The sequence below is a fragment of the Typopeltis vanoorti genome, chromosome 25 (assembly GCF_054136105.1).
Source record: "Typopeltis vanoorti isolate ZY-2024b chromosome 25, IOZ_Tvanoo_1.0, whole genome shotgun sequence".
In the NCBI taxonomy this organism is placed as follows: domain Eukaryota; kingdom Metazoa; phylum Arthropoda; class Arachnida; order Uropygi; family Thelyphonidae; genus Typopeltis; species Typopeltis vanoorti.
This window is the reverse complement of record NC_143573.1, coordinates 77661275-77677005: the sequence shown is the minus strand read 5'-3', so window position 1 is coordinate 77677005 and position 15731 is coordinate 77661275. Positions and strand designations below refer to the sequence as shown.

Sequence of the window (15731 nt, the reverse complement as noted above, 5' to 3'; positions counted from 1 at the left end):
TTTCTTTTATGATCATTAGTTTTTAAAGCAACTATTTTGCTTGTATAACAGTTGGAAAATTTTATCTACGTGATTTCGTGTGTTGGCGACCAATTCTTTCTTTCATTTCTTTCTCCCCTTCATCATGAATTGACTATGCTTGGCACCAAGCCAAACGAAGCTCTACAAAATGCGGGCATACTATATTACAATATTTGGAACTGATTTTTCGAGACTGTATTTTAGAATTAACTGCAAAAGTTCAAAAAGGGTTCAAAGTGCCGCCCGGGGCGCGTCCCTCCCCTCTAGCTACGTCTTTGAGCGGACCTCATTCTAAAATGCTTTTTTTTTTTTTTAATAGAAATGTGCTTGTAAAAAGATTAGGGAGGACTTAGTTTTCTCTGTTTTTTTTTTTTTTTTTTTTTAAGCTGCATCAAATAAACAGATAATAGTACCTGCCACCATTTCATCAAAATTTGATTCAAAAAGCAGACGCTAGTTCAGCAATGTTTTCTGCGCTACATGGAATATTGCAGTCCAAGTATCAATATTGATCAGGTGTTTAGTAAGAACTCACTGCTACATAGTTTCATCTTTTGATGGTATTCAATGAAGCCCTACGTATTATGCGGGAACGTTGCTACGTGTTCTTCGTAGAAGCAACAATGTTGCTAACCTAGCAACAGTTTCTTTACACAATTTCGATTTGTGCGATTTCCTCACATCGCTAATTTTATTTGATTCAATATTTGCACACATGTATTTGAAATTGTGTTTGTATTCTTTTATTTGGCGATATCGGAATTGCTTCATACGCAGATGACGAATAATGCGAGGAACTATTTCTCTTTCATTCGTGACAGTGTAAGTAATCATGTCTTGCATGTAATATGACGCACTAGTTTCTCCGTGTGTTTAGTTTTCCCGATGCTATTTTGAAGCAATCCAAGACAATTGGAGGTGTCAACTGCAACTGTTAGTGCTTTTTATAATCGTAATGGGGAGGAGGAGAAGTGGCATAGCATAGCAACACTTAAGAAAATTTGTGACGTTTCCAGAAAGAAGTATCCTCTGCTACCGTTTGATGCTGGCTAATGTTTCCTTTTATGGAGATGCGAAATAATCACTATACAAGTTATTTGGTACCGCTGTGGGTAATTCTCAATGTTTAGACCAGCAAAAGGTAAACTTACGATGTCACTGAACACAGAAAGAAACTATACGCGAACAGTTTACTGCGCGCACATACAAACGAACTTCATAGTATTTTCGTTTACACATGAAGCCTAATTAACTGCAGTTTGTCTAATCTTAATTTCTTTCTGCAATGTGCGGATGCAGTCGACACTATTCCCAAAGCGTGCATGTCTTTGCGTTGTTGTTCGTCCTCTATCAACAGTCTCTCGTACTCTCCGAGATTTCTGTCCCATCTCTATATGGCTTAATGCGAGATAATAAAGGTGACATGGTACACGCAATCAGAGCTAATTGTTTGGCCACACTAATGAAATATCCAAGCAGCGATACGTTTGCGTTTCTGTACTTCACTTATTCGAAGATGAATTAGTTGTCATGTGACCAAGTGTGGCAGATTGTTTCATTCAGTGATTTTCCTTGCGTATCCCAAGGAACATAACCTACTTTGTAGAAAATAACTAAATTAAACTTTCATATTAGAGGGGAGAACAAGTGAACGAAGAGCTTTAAAATAAATAAATAAATAAATAAATAATAAAAAAAAAGCTTAGTCAGATTTATTGACTTTATGGTGAATTATTTCATTCCTTTATCCGCAGAAGTGACAGAAAAATGCAGAAGTGACACGTAGTTTGTGCCTTATTTCTTTGCTATTATTAATTCACATTCCCAAGACCTAGTCACTAATAATAGCCCTTAAGTGCTATGTTTTTCCATTACAAAAGGCATGTTTATTGTGTAAATATCTATACAGTTGTCTAATATCTATACAGTTTGTATTCCTCTTGTCTTTCTTTGTGGACAATAAATCAGCAATACACATTAGTAGTTTTTTATCATTAGGTAGAGTGCTAATATCGAGCGACAAGATTCACTGATTATTGTCATTAGTCATCACTGGTGTCGCCTTGACAAACTTTCATTGATTCCCACAATTAGTTAACATAGCTTTGTTTTGGCAGAAATCAACCAAACTTGGCACATTGTAAAAAATTAGCATCAGCAAAGAATAGCGTATTAAAGTTTATTCTACTGAAACACATTCAATTGATTGGACAGGTTTTAAAGATTTCGGATACCACGTTACACGCCTGTCTGCAGAGAGACTCGTTTATATACCAACAGACAAGCGATGCTTGTAGCACCTTCTGCATTGTTATAGATTCCTAGGATTGCTTTCATTAGGACTATTTCTGTATAAAAACAGCACGATTCAAAGGAAGAAGTGAGAAACCCATCATGCTTGAACAACTTATTAAAATTTTGCAAGAAATGAACTAGCGTATAAATTTCACAAACATCGCATTATTTTATAATCTTTACTTCTAGATCATTAAAATTGTCTTACTTGTATAAAGAAGAAACATTCACCAATTAAATCTTTTAATACTTCTCATTGTCGTTTTTGTTCGGTGTTGGCACATTGCCAACGACGCTTATTACTGTTTCTTTGCATTCACTCACATTAAATTGTTAATTTATGGAGGATTTCATCTCGCTTCTTCTTCCCAGTAGTCTTTTTTTTTCTCTTATTATTACAAAGAATATAATTTACATAAAGCTGTCAAATTGAAATGGATACCATTATTTCAGCTTGAGATTGTAAACATTGAGACTTGCTCATTTCCAGCAGTGTCGTCATAGAGCGCAATAAACTTCTTTCAAACTGCCTATCCCAAATAAAATTTGAATGTTTGGTTCTATTTTTTTGGCAGACGGATTTACAGAATTCCCCCGCCGCAAAAACTGTGACGCAGTCACCAATTTTAATGGTGCAGTGCATTCAGATTCAAGAAATAAAAAGAAAAAAAAAGCACATTAATCTCAGCTTCTTGATGTGTAAGGCGCTGTGAGACGTTTTATTGAGTGTCAACAAAATATAGCTGCGCACTTCTTATTTATATGACTATTCTGCCTACATGGCAGCATTCCAAATCCTCACGTGATTCAATTCTGAAATGGACAGAAATAAGATTTCTATTATCTCAACACACATGTTCTTAATAACTGTACTGGTTGACGACTTGAATTTCGCCGATCTGATGTTTTTGATTGTGTTTATAACTACTCTTCTAAGTTAAACACAACTACGTTTTCCTTTCCACTGGAATATTTAATGAACATCGAAATCGATACTTGCAAAAAAAAAAAGAAAAAAGTTTAGTTCACTCGCAACAAAAATGAATTTCATCTATTCTGTTGGACAACTTCCAATAAGGTTAGACTATAACAGTTCAGGAATGTTATTAGTTGTATAGTATAAATTCTATAATCTGTTTCAAAAAAGGAACAAAATTAAAATCGAATATACACTCGTGTATTGATCTACAGGAATTGATGTATATATTATACGTAGATAGAGGCGAGGATTGTAGTGTTGGTAGTATAATTGAATAATGTAGTTAGATAATATCATGCGTGCTTTTTAAATAATTTCTTACGTTATTGATTTGGTTCTTAAACGCCAAATTTGATCCCCCCCCTTTCAGAACATCGCTAGAAATCGCAGTACTTAACAAGTGGGAGATTTTATAACGCAAATGGCAACTGCCATCCCAATTAAATCTACATCTAACGTTTGTCAGTGTTCGTTGCCACAGTGAAACTACTATTCGGCCTGTTAAGAATAACGTAGATGCGTATCGAGTCACATTCTAGCTTACTTTCCGTTGGTTACTTTCATCTTAAACATACTATCGTAAAATGCCTTTTTTAAGATGTTTTGGTACAATCAGTGAAGCATCCATATTCTTCAGAAATATAATTGCTTCACTACAAAAGATATCCACAACATTTTTTTTTACTTCACGTAAAAAAAAAAAAAATCAGCGTTAAGGATTTAAGTGTCACGCAAAAAATTAAGGGGGTACTTTTCTAAAGCTCCTTACTCCAGTTATTAAAAAAATCATTGCCGCTACATCATCGCATATTTTTAAAAAAATTTTGAACAAGGCGACCATGCAGGACCGTCTGGCGCAGTCCTCCAAATACGGATGGATGTGATCGAATATTTAATATAATTTTTATTTCAATTTTTAGTTTTTGGACGTTGCAAACTTTTAATGTAGTGGTTATTTGAATTAAATGTAAGCTTGCTGGGAATATTCCAGCCAATTCTCTGAATTTAAAGACAAGAAACAAATATCGGATTTCTTTGCACGATAATTCCTTTTTAATTATTACGTAAAACAAATGTGTTTTGCACACTTTTATTCTTTACTTCTTACCATCCTACAGTCCCCAGGCAGTGTACTAAAAGATAGTTTGAAAGTGGAACGAAAGATTTCGAGGTTGATTGCTTGTTATTTTCATTTCTTTAATATCACAACTCAGGAAAAAAAATCAAATTGAAAGACGGAGAGTGATAAAAACGAAGTGTACTCTCTCCCTCCGTAATCTGCGTCTTCATTAATTTTATCGCCCTAAGACAGAATTCCTACTTGTGAGGAACTTGCCAGATACGCGTAAAGGACTCGTGCAAAGACTTCAAGTAAATTGCAGATATAAACATTTTAATAACAAGAATATTTCCTTTCGTTGATTAAGTCGAGAATAATTTCGAAAAGGATTTACAGTCGAGTTGGTGTTTTGCTCGCTTTCTAGGGGTTCATTGTTCAAATGCTGCTTCATTGTGTAATCTCATCCCACTTTCTCTTCGAGGACTTCGACTTTTGTGCTTTCGGGGTTTTTTTCGTGTGTACTTGCTCTTCATTCTCATTAGAAATGAATCAGTGAAGTCCACAATGCTACAAATGGAAGAATATAATAACAAAGAAAAACCTTAATGGGTTTTTAAATGACCTCTAGCGTGCAAAAAACGAGGACATAAAATGTGCACGCCATAGGGACATTGCATAGTTCCGATATTAAGGATGGAAATGGAGTCCATACTTACGGGCTTGATGAACAGTTCCTTTCTTCCTCGAATTAATATATGGGGTGCATTTAACGTGATCGCTCTGATAATTAAACGATGGCTGCTCATCAGAGTATGGCCACCCAAAATCTAATGTTCGCTTATTCCACCTGTGTAGAAACTCCATAGAATGACTACAGTGCACTGTAGTCATGCTCTGGAGTATGGGGTACTGTTTTGGTTAAAAAAAGACTTGGGAGGGATAAGGAACATTTATAAGGGTTCTCAGCTGCAGGGAAGTTAGCCATTCTCATTCAGAAATAGAGAATTTTCTACCTCAAAGCAGACTGACTGGAACCAGACATAATATACTTGCATGAGCCTGAATTTCTTTGCTATGATCCAAAGAAGTATGGCCACTTGTTTTTTTTTTTTTTTTTTCAAAGGCATTTGGTTGTTGGCACAGTTACGACTTAACATACAGTTATATCATATTTATAGAGAATTCCATTGTGTAAAAAGTGTTTAAAAGTGGCCCACAGCCCTTCGATCAGTGGGCATCTCTTCTTTTATTTCCTGACTTCGGTTTTTAAGCCTTTCGCTTGTGATGAATTCTTGTTTACCTCCTCACTAGCATCATCCAATAACTCATGTCAAGGTCTGAAGCATCTGTTTTGAAGTATCTGTAAATGTAGACTTCCTCAATATATATCTAAATGCCTCGATGACTTCGGAAAGAAGATAAACAGTCACCCTTCCACAAACGCAGACATTTTCTATTGAGTTCAGATTTGGACTGTTTCCAAGACATCCTTATAGATATATTAAATCCACTCCATTTCTTTTCACTAGCTTTCCATCTTGCTTCATAATTATTTATAATGAATAAATAAATAACTATCGCAGAATACAGTCCATATAATATTAGTTCTGGTCGTCAACAAGAAAAGATGTGCTTTTTATTTTTTTCTGGCCGATTCAGTTGTTAGTCGCTCTTTGTCACAGGAAAGTAGGTTTATTTTTCTTAGAAACCCGGCATTTTAATCGCTTGATTAGCAAAATTCACCGTTGAAGACGTACATAATAAATACAAATTATAATTGGGACACATCACTTTCATCTCGCTCACTCCGTGGGAAAACTAAACTACGGCAATTGTGAAAGGGGAAAACCAGCTGTCTCCGAATTTTCTTCAAAAAAGAAAAGACATTGCTGATACTCCATCTGGGAAATGAGAAGATGTTCGTTCATATTCCATTAATTTCTGTATTAATAAAGCAAATGAGATTTGGAAACAAAAAACAAACTCGCAGTTAATTTCTGTCAGCGCTGGTTTCTTGGTTTGTTTCAGTCTAATAGTTCGTTTTCAAGTAACGCGGAGGGAGAGAGAAAATCGCCACGAAAAGATTTGTTCCCTGTCCTTATGTCGGTTCGTTTCTTAAGAAAACGTGTCGTACTCTGGTTTAATTATGAAAACAGCTTCTCGTTTTTCGAAACATCTGACAGAACGGAGTGACGTATTAACTTGTTAGGTTCAGGAGCAGCATGTTCTAAATTGCCTTATTGCCTCCGTAGCGCAATTGGAAGAACGACGGTATCTTGCGCCCTTCAATTGGAAAAGGCTTAAGTTCGAGTCTCGTCATGGCGGAAGGAATCTTTATATGGACTTTTTCAATGGAAGGCGAGTTAGCAATCTCACACGGAGGTAGCAGGGTTTTTTCCTCTCGGAAACTCGGATTTTTCATCCCGCATACAGACAAATCGGCCCTTCAGAACACATGCAATTTACAGGCAAAAAATACTAGCTGTGGTGGTGATGGACAGTTGATGTAGATGATTGGTAGTAGAGGTTGGTGTAGAGGTGGAGACGGAGAGTTGTACAATAGGTGTCCTCCCGCGATGAGTCTTCGGACTCCTTGGAGGTGCCACGAAAATAATAATAAAATATATTCAATAATTCCCATACTTGCAGCCTAAAAAAGAGAGAGTAATAAAAAAAAATAAAACGCTGCGTAAAACTAAGAATTCTAATAGTGGATAACCTAGTTGCTTGGAAGAGTTGGTTTTAGATATAAAGATTGGGATGGGTTTTTAAGTAGTTACTTTCGAGGGGGAGAAATATCCCTGTTTTTTTTGGTGGTGGAGTGGATAAGGTAGGTTTTACGTTATAATTATTATTGTTACGTGTCTGGTGAATTTTACTCCTGTCTTCTTAAGCTTCAGAATTGCAACCTTGTGCAATTAAATTTTTTTTAAAATTTGTTTTTATAAGTTCTAACTTTAACCTTCAAATCTGTATCTGTCCAATCCTAAGCTGTGCGTGTAGCTGAGTGATATGTTTCTTCAGATCTTCGACCTCTGTTTGCTGCACATTTTTCCTCAAGTGGCCCTGTGCCTGTGACGCCATCGCACTTTCAAAGGAAGCAGTTTCACTGACCCAAGTTTTCAAAACCATCAGATACTCTTGACATTTTTCGCACTTATATCAAACCATAAAACGAATATCAGTAGAAAACCTGCTATATAAAACAAACTTGCAGAACTGCCTGAATGAAGTGGTACGTGGAATTAGCGCTTGAACTGGAAGAAAGGTCTGTAGGATATCTCAGTGAATTTTATACATAAGTCGTATGCAGCCTTAAGAGTACAAAAGAAATCACCTTACCCTAACGGATAGTGAGTGTTTCGGTGAGGCCACGGGCGTCATAGTTTTTTTTCTTCTCCAAAGGTAACATCTGAAATTTCAGCACTAAGAGGAAAAACTTCTGCTGGAAGGAAGAAAAGCGAATTACAATGACATTTCGTTTCTTCACTCTGAGCGAGAGGATACGAATCATCTCGTTATTAAAATGAAAAAAATAAATAACAGTCTTGACAATAAAAAAGAAAAAATGAACTCCGAGCACCGTCTCACTAAGCAATTTTATCGTTTTTTTTTTTAATATTTTTGGATGCGTATTTTTCACCTTTCCGTGATGCCACGGTAGGATTTCAGAGCACATTTGAAGAAAGTGAATTACCTTGTTTTATGTGGAGAATAGTTTACAGGCTATGATGATGAAACTCTTCAAAACAGCACGAAGACCATGAGGAAGAGAAGACTTTGACAGATACAAAGGAGAGAGAAAAAAAAATTGAATTTATTGCTTGCAGATTTCGTAATCTAACCTGTCTGTTTTCCAATGACAATTTTTATGTCACTCGGACGTAATTCCTCACTGCTTGTTACTACTAGTGATTCGCGCGCAGAATGGAGGGTGAGGGATTATCACTCGGCGCTCCATTACATTTTATATCGGTTCAGATTCGTCGTTCTTTCCTTCTCCGCTGCCTGGCGCCACTTGTGCATCACGCTTCAATCTTCCCTGTTCGTGAGAGAGAGAAAGCGATTATCATGACGACTAATACACCATTGTTTCTTGAAACGCTGTGGATTAGACTTTTCCTCTCACACAGGTATGATAAAAAAAAAAATGTTATGGATTGTTTTTGATCGAAGATTACTGCAATTTACTTCTCTACTTGAAAAGTTGCCCCCTTGCAATTTGATGCCGCGAATCCAACATTTTGCGAAAAGCCTACGTTGTGATGAGCGTCAAGAAAATTTATTTTCTTCAATGCTAAATGGTGCTCTGGACAAAAAAAAAAAAAAAAAGTAATTGGATACCAAGATTGGGGGAGGTAGGGGGGGAAGAACTTGGACCTTTTCAGTAAGAAATTTCTGCAGAGTAGCAGGGATATTTTAGTCATGGGAAAGATCATTCCCTAGAACTACTTCTCAGGTCACTTTCACCATCTTTCTGCATAGTCTCAAAAACATTTGAAAATAGAAACGTTTGCTCGGTTTCACTCTTGGTATTGGTGTATAATGCATGTTTCCGTGGGAAACAAAACAAATAATGACGACACTTGATTAGAAATCCAATAAAAATATTTCAATTGTACTCATTGTTCTTCCGCAAAAGTAAGTTTTCGCACCTTTACAACTTTGATTTTTGTTCCATCCAACATGGAGTATAGAACAGTACAATCACAGATGCTATCAACTTGTAATAGCGGAAGCTACAGTTCCCGAAATAACGCGAATAAATCGGGGGATTCTACTCCAGGTACAGTCATCGAGAGATGAGTAACTACAGCAGTGCAATCTGGTGGTTCATCTATAACCGTTTTTTTTTTTTTTTTTTTCCGCACCCCATCACATCTCGCAATTGTGTTCTACCATTCCTAACCTTTACTTACATAGTTAAAAGCCACCTGCCTACTTGGACAAGAGCAGAAACAGAGAGGAAAAAAGTGGTGCATCAGTGTTGAAAATACCACGTGAACGATGCAATGAATTTCACGTGTCGATGTAATTCTTAACTCTTCGCAACTTACTACTTCGCGTTGGCAATTGCAAAGCAGCTTTCCACTTCTCTTATTCTTGACATCGACTGATTAGTCCATTAGCGGAAATAATAACGGTTTCGTGAAACTGCGTAATCAATCATAGATGAAATCTAACTCGGGACTTCAAGTAAATGATTATAGAAGCCGTAAACGGCAAACCGTTGTTGGACCCACACGCATAAATACTAGGTCAAGAAAGAAAGAACATGCTTCAAGAAAGAACATACTTTAAAAATCCATAAGAAGTGGCATAAAAAATAGAACTAAATTCCAGAAAGTCGAGTACTGATTAAAATTGCTGTGTATGAAGACGCTAATCGAAGAATAAATTCATTAATGATGAAAAGTAAGATAGATGCATAAAATACAAACCCGAAAGAGAATTGATGATACCTCCGCAAAGACTTTTCTTCGTTATTTTCAAATTGATCCTGGACAGTTGTCGGTAACAAACTAATTCTGACGTCTTCACCGTCATGGATTTTGCTAGAAGCAAATATGAATTACTCATGGCTGAAAAACACAATTGATAAAATTTGTTTAAAGTTTGGGCACGAGACTAATTGCTAAAACAACAGTTAATTTTCTGACATTGGGAACAACTGAGAGGCTTTTTTTGAAGTTCCCAAACACCACTAAAAAGTATTTTTATATCAGTTTTTTTTTCTTCATACTGCCGTAAAAATTCTCAGTGTAAATTAAATGCTAGCATTGGTATTAGTCTTCAATTTCACTAATTTTAGAAAAAAAAAAAAAAAAAACTTCAATATCACAGCAGTCGTATGTCAGAAATTGGTATTCTTCATAAGTGATGAAAGTTCAAGGCTTGTCCGATGTTGAAGATTGTGTCGGCTAGGTAATTCTCATAAGCTCTCTGATCTGTTTTTCGAAAATTTCTAACTCTCTATGTACTCAGCTATGAAATAAGGATGGATTCATAATATCCTCGGTCTGTTAATTCGCTGAAGTGAAGCCTTCTCGGCACTTTGCCAATAGCTACATTTTTATTTCGGATTCTTGTACGTTAAGATGTATTGGATCAGTCGAATAGGATTAAGGGATAGATAATCCTCTAACATTGCTATTGAGACGAAACTAAACTTAGTTTTTCAAGCCTTGAATAAGCAGGGTTGGGACTCGCAAGTAGATGATTAAAAGTTCATCGAGACACAAATCCCTGCTGTGGGATTTTGAGCCTACATCTACGACTGATCAAATGGAGAGGTTGAAGCTCTCCACTTGGACAAGCAAAGACGAATCTAGTTGGCATAAATCTGTTCATCTCGAAATTTTGTCGGAGCGAAAATAAACTAGGTAATAATTCAGCTGAAATCACAAGTGAACTATTAAAAGTGCAGTTTGGCTTGCGCAACACATCGAAACTAATTCGTTCAGCTATCCGACAACTGTTAGTAGTTAAACACGGACGCATAACGGAAATGATTTCGCAGTAGGCGATCGGCTGCATTCAAATAGTGAACATAACATTAACTAACAAATGCAATTCTGGTTGGAATGATAAACAATTTAATCCCTCTGAAGCTGCTTCTCTGTGAACCCTTGGGATGTGTACAAAATTTCTAATAACCTGAAGGAACAACTCAGTTGTCTTTTTTTGCGTGGGCTTAAACTCGTTAAATTTTTAAATTCCTTTTCCAGGATTTAGATTACCAGTTTCAGTGACTCAAAAAAAGTCTCCATAACCTACTCAGCTGATGGCACATTATTGTGCCATCAAATTATTGTACTTTGATGCCATAAACTCCATAAATTAATTCCTCCTCTATAGTTGATATGTATGTATGTAGCGCCACTACAAAATCTGTTCGAAATCGGTGACAAGATAAAATAGCACACCTGTGGAAGACCAACAATCCACTGAGTTCTGAGGAAAATAAGCAGCAAATGTACTGCATAAGAAATTGCTTCTGTAGCATTCACAATTTTTCTACCGTAATATCTTTGACACTTTTTGGTTTTTATTTTCTAAGCAATTAAGGTGTGGCCCATGTACTATGCCTATAAATTGAATGTATACTTCTTTCTGGCCTGTTTGCTGTTTTTCGGATGAAATACCAGAATTTACGGACCAAGAGATATATAGGACAAATAACAACGAAGAAAGAATTTAATCCCATAAGGCTCTCACTTTACTTTTCAGGGGAAAAAACTGAAAAGTTAATTCGTTTAATTATTTATCATGATGGCGAAACATTTCACTTCATGAAATGTTTATTTGGGAATAATTCAAGCACCAGTCGTCGCTTCCAGCCGACTTTTACTATGCTCAGACTAACAGCTAAATGAACCACATGTGGAAAAGTTTAAAGAGATGTTTAAAACGGGGCTTCGCTATGCGGAAGAGTTTTCTGTGTTTTTCTAATCACCTCCCTACTATAAGCCAATTAATTCCACTGTCGAGACACTGTTTTGTGTCTCCGACGCCATAGATCCATTTCTCTACGACTGCTTTCCTCTTCGGCGAATAAATAACGTCAACTTCTGAATCGTTCGGAATTCCGTTGGCGTCTTTTCTTTCCCCTTCACCGTCCTACTGCACTGAAGTCTAGCGTGCGACTTAACAATCTTAAATGTGTGCCGGGTTAAGATGACTGCTTTGACTGTGACACAGTCCGTTCAAGTTACGACGCAAATAAATGCGCATTGCGTTTACTGGACTGGTTTCCGACTAAATTGAGGAAGGTGGCGTATTGCAGTCGTACGTGGAGCGATTCTTCGGGAAATGAGCAGCAGCAAAAACGGATAAGGAGTGTTTATTATGGACACGAATCTGATGTCAATTATTTTTGGTAAAGTGCCAAAGCGTCGCACTTTTTCGAATAAAAATAATTGTCTTGTACACTTCAGAATTACTTTTTTGATTCCATAAAATGACTTAAGCTTTCTTTCAACAGCGCTTAATCACATTGACAAGTCCACCTACCAAAAGATTATGTAGAAGAGAACTCCGTATCCCTCAATATTCGGATTAACTGCTTAACTGCAACATGGAAGACTAATTTCTGGGAACAACAACAACAAAAAAAAAAAAAAAAAAAAAAAAAAAAAAAAAATGCTAGCATTGTGCTGCCCTGCTGGGTTTAAAAAACTTCTGTTCTTTCTGATTCAGGTCGAGGCTTTGTGCTGGCTGCTACCCTGTTTTTCCGATATTATTCGCTTTAAAACGTGTTTATTATCGTGATTATCTGAAATGGACCTAATCTAACCCCAATTAGTTGAGCTACCAGTTCCAAAGTTCATAATTGTAACCACACACACACTCTGTGTGTGTTTCACTTAACAAACAGCAGCTATTCAGTGAATATTCGTGTAGTTCCTACTTGTTGAGAAATTTGGGATTGTTTGTGACTGCTTGTATCTAACACATCCTCCAGTATCTGTTAGCGAGTTGAGGCAGCCACCTTTCTCAAGTAGCGTAGGCTCCTCCTGTCCTATTATTCAGTATTTTATTCCTACCTTGTTAGTATCTTAGGACAAATGTCCACTTTACGGACTTCTTTCTTCAACATTGCCTACTCTGAGCTTGCAAAGTAACAAATTGCTACTCAATAGCAGAACACGCTTCCATCTGGAAAGCTGTTTGTGCAAGCAGCGTTCGATATACAAAACTACTGAGCGAACTGTGACCTCGTTTATTGGCTAAAAAACTGCACACTGCAAAATGGCATCTAGTTGAATGCAGTTAATGTTCAAGAGATAAGCTGTGTGTGTGTGCGCGCACGCGTGCCCACCATGAAATTCAGGTACCTGGAAATTTTGCAAGTAGGTAGTTTGTTTTCGACAGGAGTGACTGAAATCGCTGTAATTTTCTGCTTGAAACGCTCAAAAATATAGAAATCTGCTTGTTTTGCAGGAGAAAAGAACTGAAGCTGTTTAAAGAACTGTTTTTAAGACGTTTTCTATTTTCACTAGTTTTTAAATTTATTACACCTGAAAACTAAAGGAAATTTGTTTGTTCCTGCAGAGAGAGGGGGGGGGGGACTGGGGATTGCGCGTTAAGGACCGCATAATGGATAATGACCCTTCTCTTTACGGATACCTACTAAAACTAACAAGTTAATTTTTTCTGTGCTCATATAAGTTCGACGACTACTTGTACGTTTTTAAAACAAGAATGAACAAATAGATTGACGATCTATTTGTTATATAAAACCACGAAAGGATGTTTTGCACATTAGCGCCATAGAGGGATACATGAATCAGATAATCCCTGCTCTAAATACTAAACATCGTACTTTTCAAGCCCTCCATTGTACAGAAATGATATTGCATTTAGCGATGAAATTCACGTACCATCTAAAGACATTCGTAAACATCCATGTCAGAGTGGATTTCGAACGGCCAGTTGATGAAACGTTCGACTTCGCCACTCTGTCATCCAACTTATACCGATAATTTAATGATCAGGAAACAAGCCCTCGATTTCTGTTCTCTTATACCAACTACTTGGTCGGTAATGCATTAGTTATTTTCTAGGCGATCGTATTTGCAACTGAATAAGCTTCATATTTCGGTAACGATGAATAGTTTTACTATAAAATTTCTTCTACACACAAACGCTAAGATAAAAAGAAATATTTATTATTGCTTTACAGATCTCAAAGACGAAACAGTGTTTTTTGAAAGCTGTCCAATTTCGAAAGCATTTAAAGATTACTATCTGGAGCATGACTTTGTTTTTATTTCGCCAGCGACAATTAATTTTTAATAGTCTATTTTTATATGACATGAATGCAGAGAGGAGGAAGCCAAATATCAGTGGCGCTGATAAATGTTAACTATTATTGCTGGGTGTATGAAAATATCAACAGTGACTCAGCACAAATACAGGATGATTTGTTACAGTTTATAGAAGTAAATAGTGTTAATTGAAATGCCTGTACATGTCAGATTCTGACATGTACAGGCATTTCAATATATATATATATATATATATATATATTGCTTTGCTTATATATATATAAGCAAAGAAAAAGAATTGCTATCCAATTGTATGAGACCTCGTGTAGACCATTCATTTTTAACCCCTACCTTGGATTATTCTGTATGTAGCCCACTATCCAATCTGTCTTTTTAGTCGATAGTGCGAGGCACTTTCTGAACGTTCGTCTACTGCTAGCCCATGCCATGTGCACCGGTGACGTCCGTGACTCTGGGAAATAACAAGGGGGTTTAGACATCACGTTTATCGCTATGCTTCGGGCGTATCTCGAACAGTTTGATAGTTTATCTGGAGCACAGTTCTCTTGCGATGGTTGAATGCTTCTGAAATTTGTCGAAATTTCTGTTGAGAGTATTGGGGAGGGTTGTATATGAAGTCTAGGGAAGCGTACGAAGGTTTCGGTATTCTCCAGCAAAAATCTTTTGGAAGAGAAACGCTTAGACGAACTCTGCCTGAAGGCTAAACTAGTCTGTATGTGGGCGCATTCATTGATATGTAAGGTTTACTTTTTTGCGGTTTGGTCTGAAAGTTTCTTTCCAATTTGTGAGCTCTGAAAGCAACTGAAGTTAAAGTTCCAATTTTTATATATAATTTTTTTTTTATTCGAAAGATGGGAAAAGAAAGTTCTCAAGAATCTTTGCCCTAAAGACATTTTATTTATTTATTTATTTTTTTAAGGCCAGTGCATCTATTTCAGCCATTGTCGCGATATTATGGAATCATCGACGTTCCTCTTCATAAATTTAAATCTTTCCGAAATGCTCATTCGGAACTGAGTGGCTACTTAAGTTATGTACCAGCGTTGTCTGGAAGAGGAAATCTCGAATATCTAATTCAGGTCTAACAATTTCGTGTGTCTGCTACAAGTAAAGGTCACTGCCGTGTGTGTGTGTGTGTGTGTGTATATAACTTTTCTGTTTGCTTACTTGGGAAAAGTAAGCAAACAGACAAGTTATTTCCAGAAGAATGTTAAAGATACCAAGTTAAAAAAATTACTTGTGTATCTTTAACACACACATTGATCTCTAGGCTGAAGTAAATATTCTTGGAATTTTCAGAAATAAGATTCAGTCAGGTGACAACTCCGTCACCATCTAGAAACGAATCAGTGAAGCATTAATAACCTTCACTGATTATTTAAGAACTGGGACATGCGATCATTTGACGCGCAGTTTATGATTCCTACCTTGACGGTTGTGTAGGATAATACTATTTCGTGAAGTTCCCCATGACTTATTCTAGTTGGGAATCCTTGGACTGTCACTCAGAGGTCGTATAGTGCACGGTGTCAGCATTTAAAGTAGAATTGCAAGATCTCCAAGGTCTTTCGTCTTAACTGCACCG

The 15731-nt window shown here is 36.7% G+C and overlaps 1 protein-coding gene across 6 annotated transcripts in view; it reads left to right on the top strand.

Annotated features, from left to right (window-relative positions):
* The window catches only part of FucTA (glycoprotein 3-alpha-L-fucosyltransferase A), a 301606-nt gene that overhangs the window by 98046 nt on the left and 187829 nt on the right, over positions 1-15731 (top strand). Inside the window, exon 1 of one of the 6 annotated variants that reach the window (XM_090414648.1) lies at positions 14829-14858. The exons of the other annotated variants lie outside the window; for them this stretch is intronic. The gene's annotated coding sequence lies outside the window, so the exon portion shown is untranslated. Of the gene's footprint in view, positions 1-14828; positions 14859-15731 lie in introns of those variants that run through there. 6 annotated transcript variants of the gene reach the window in all.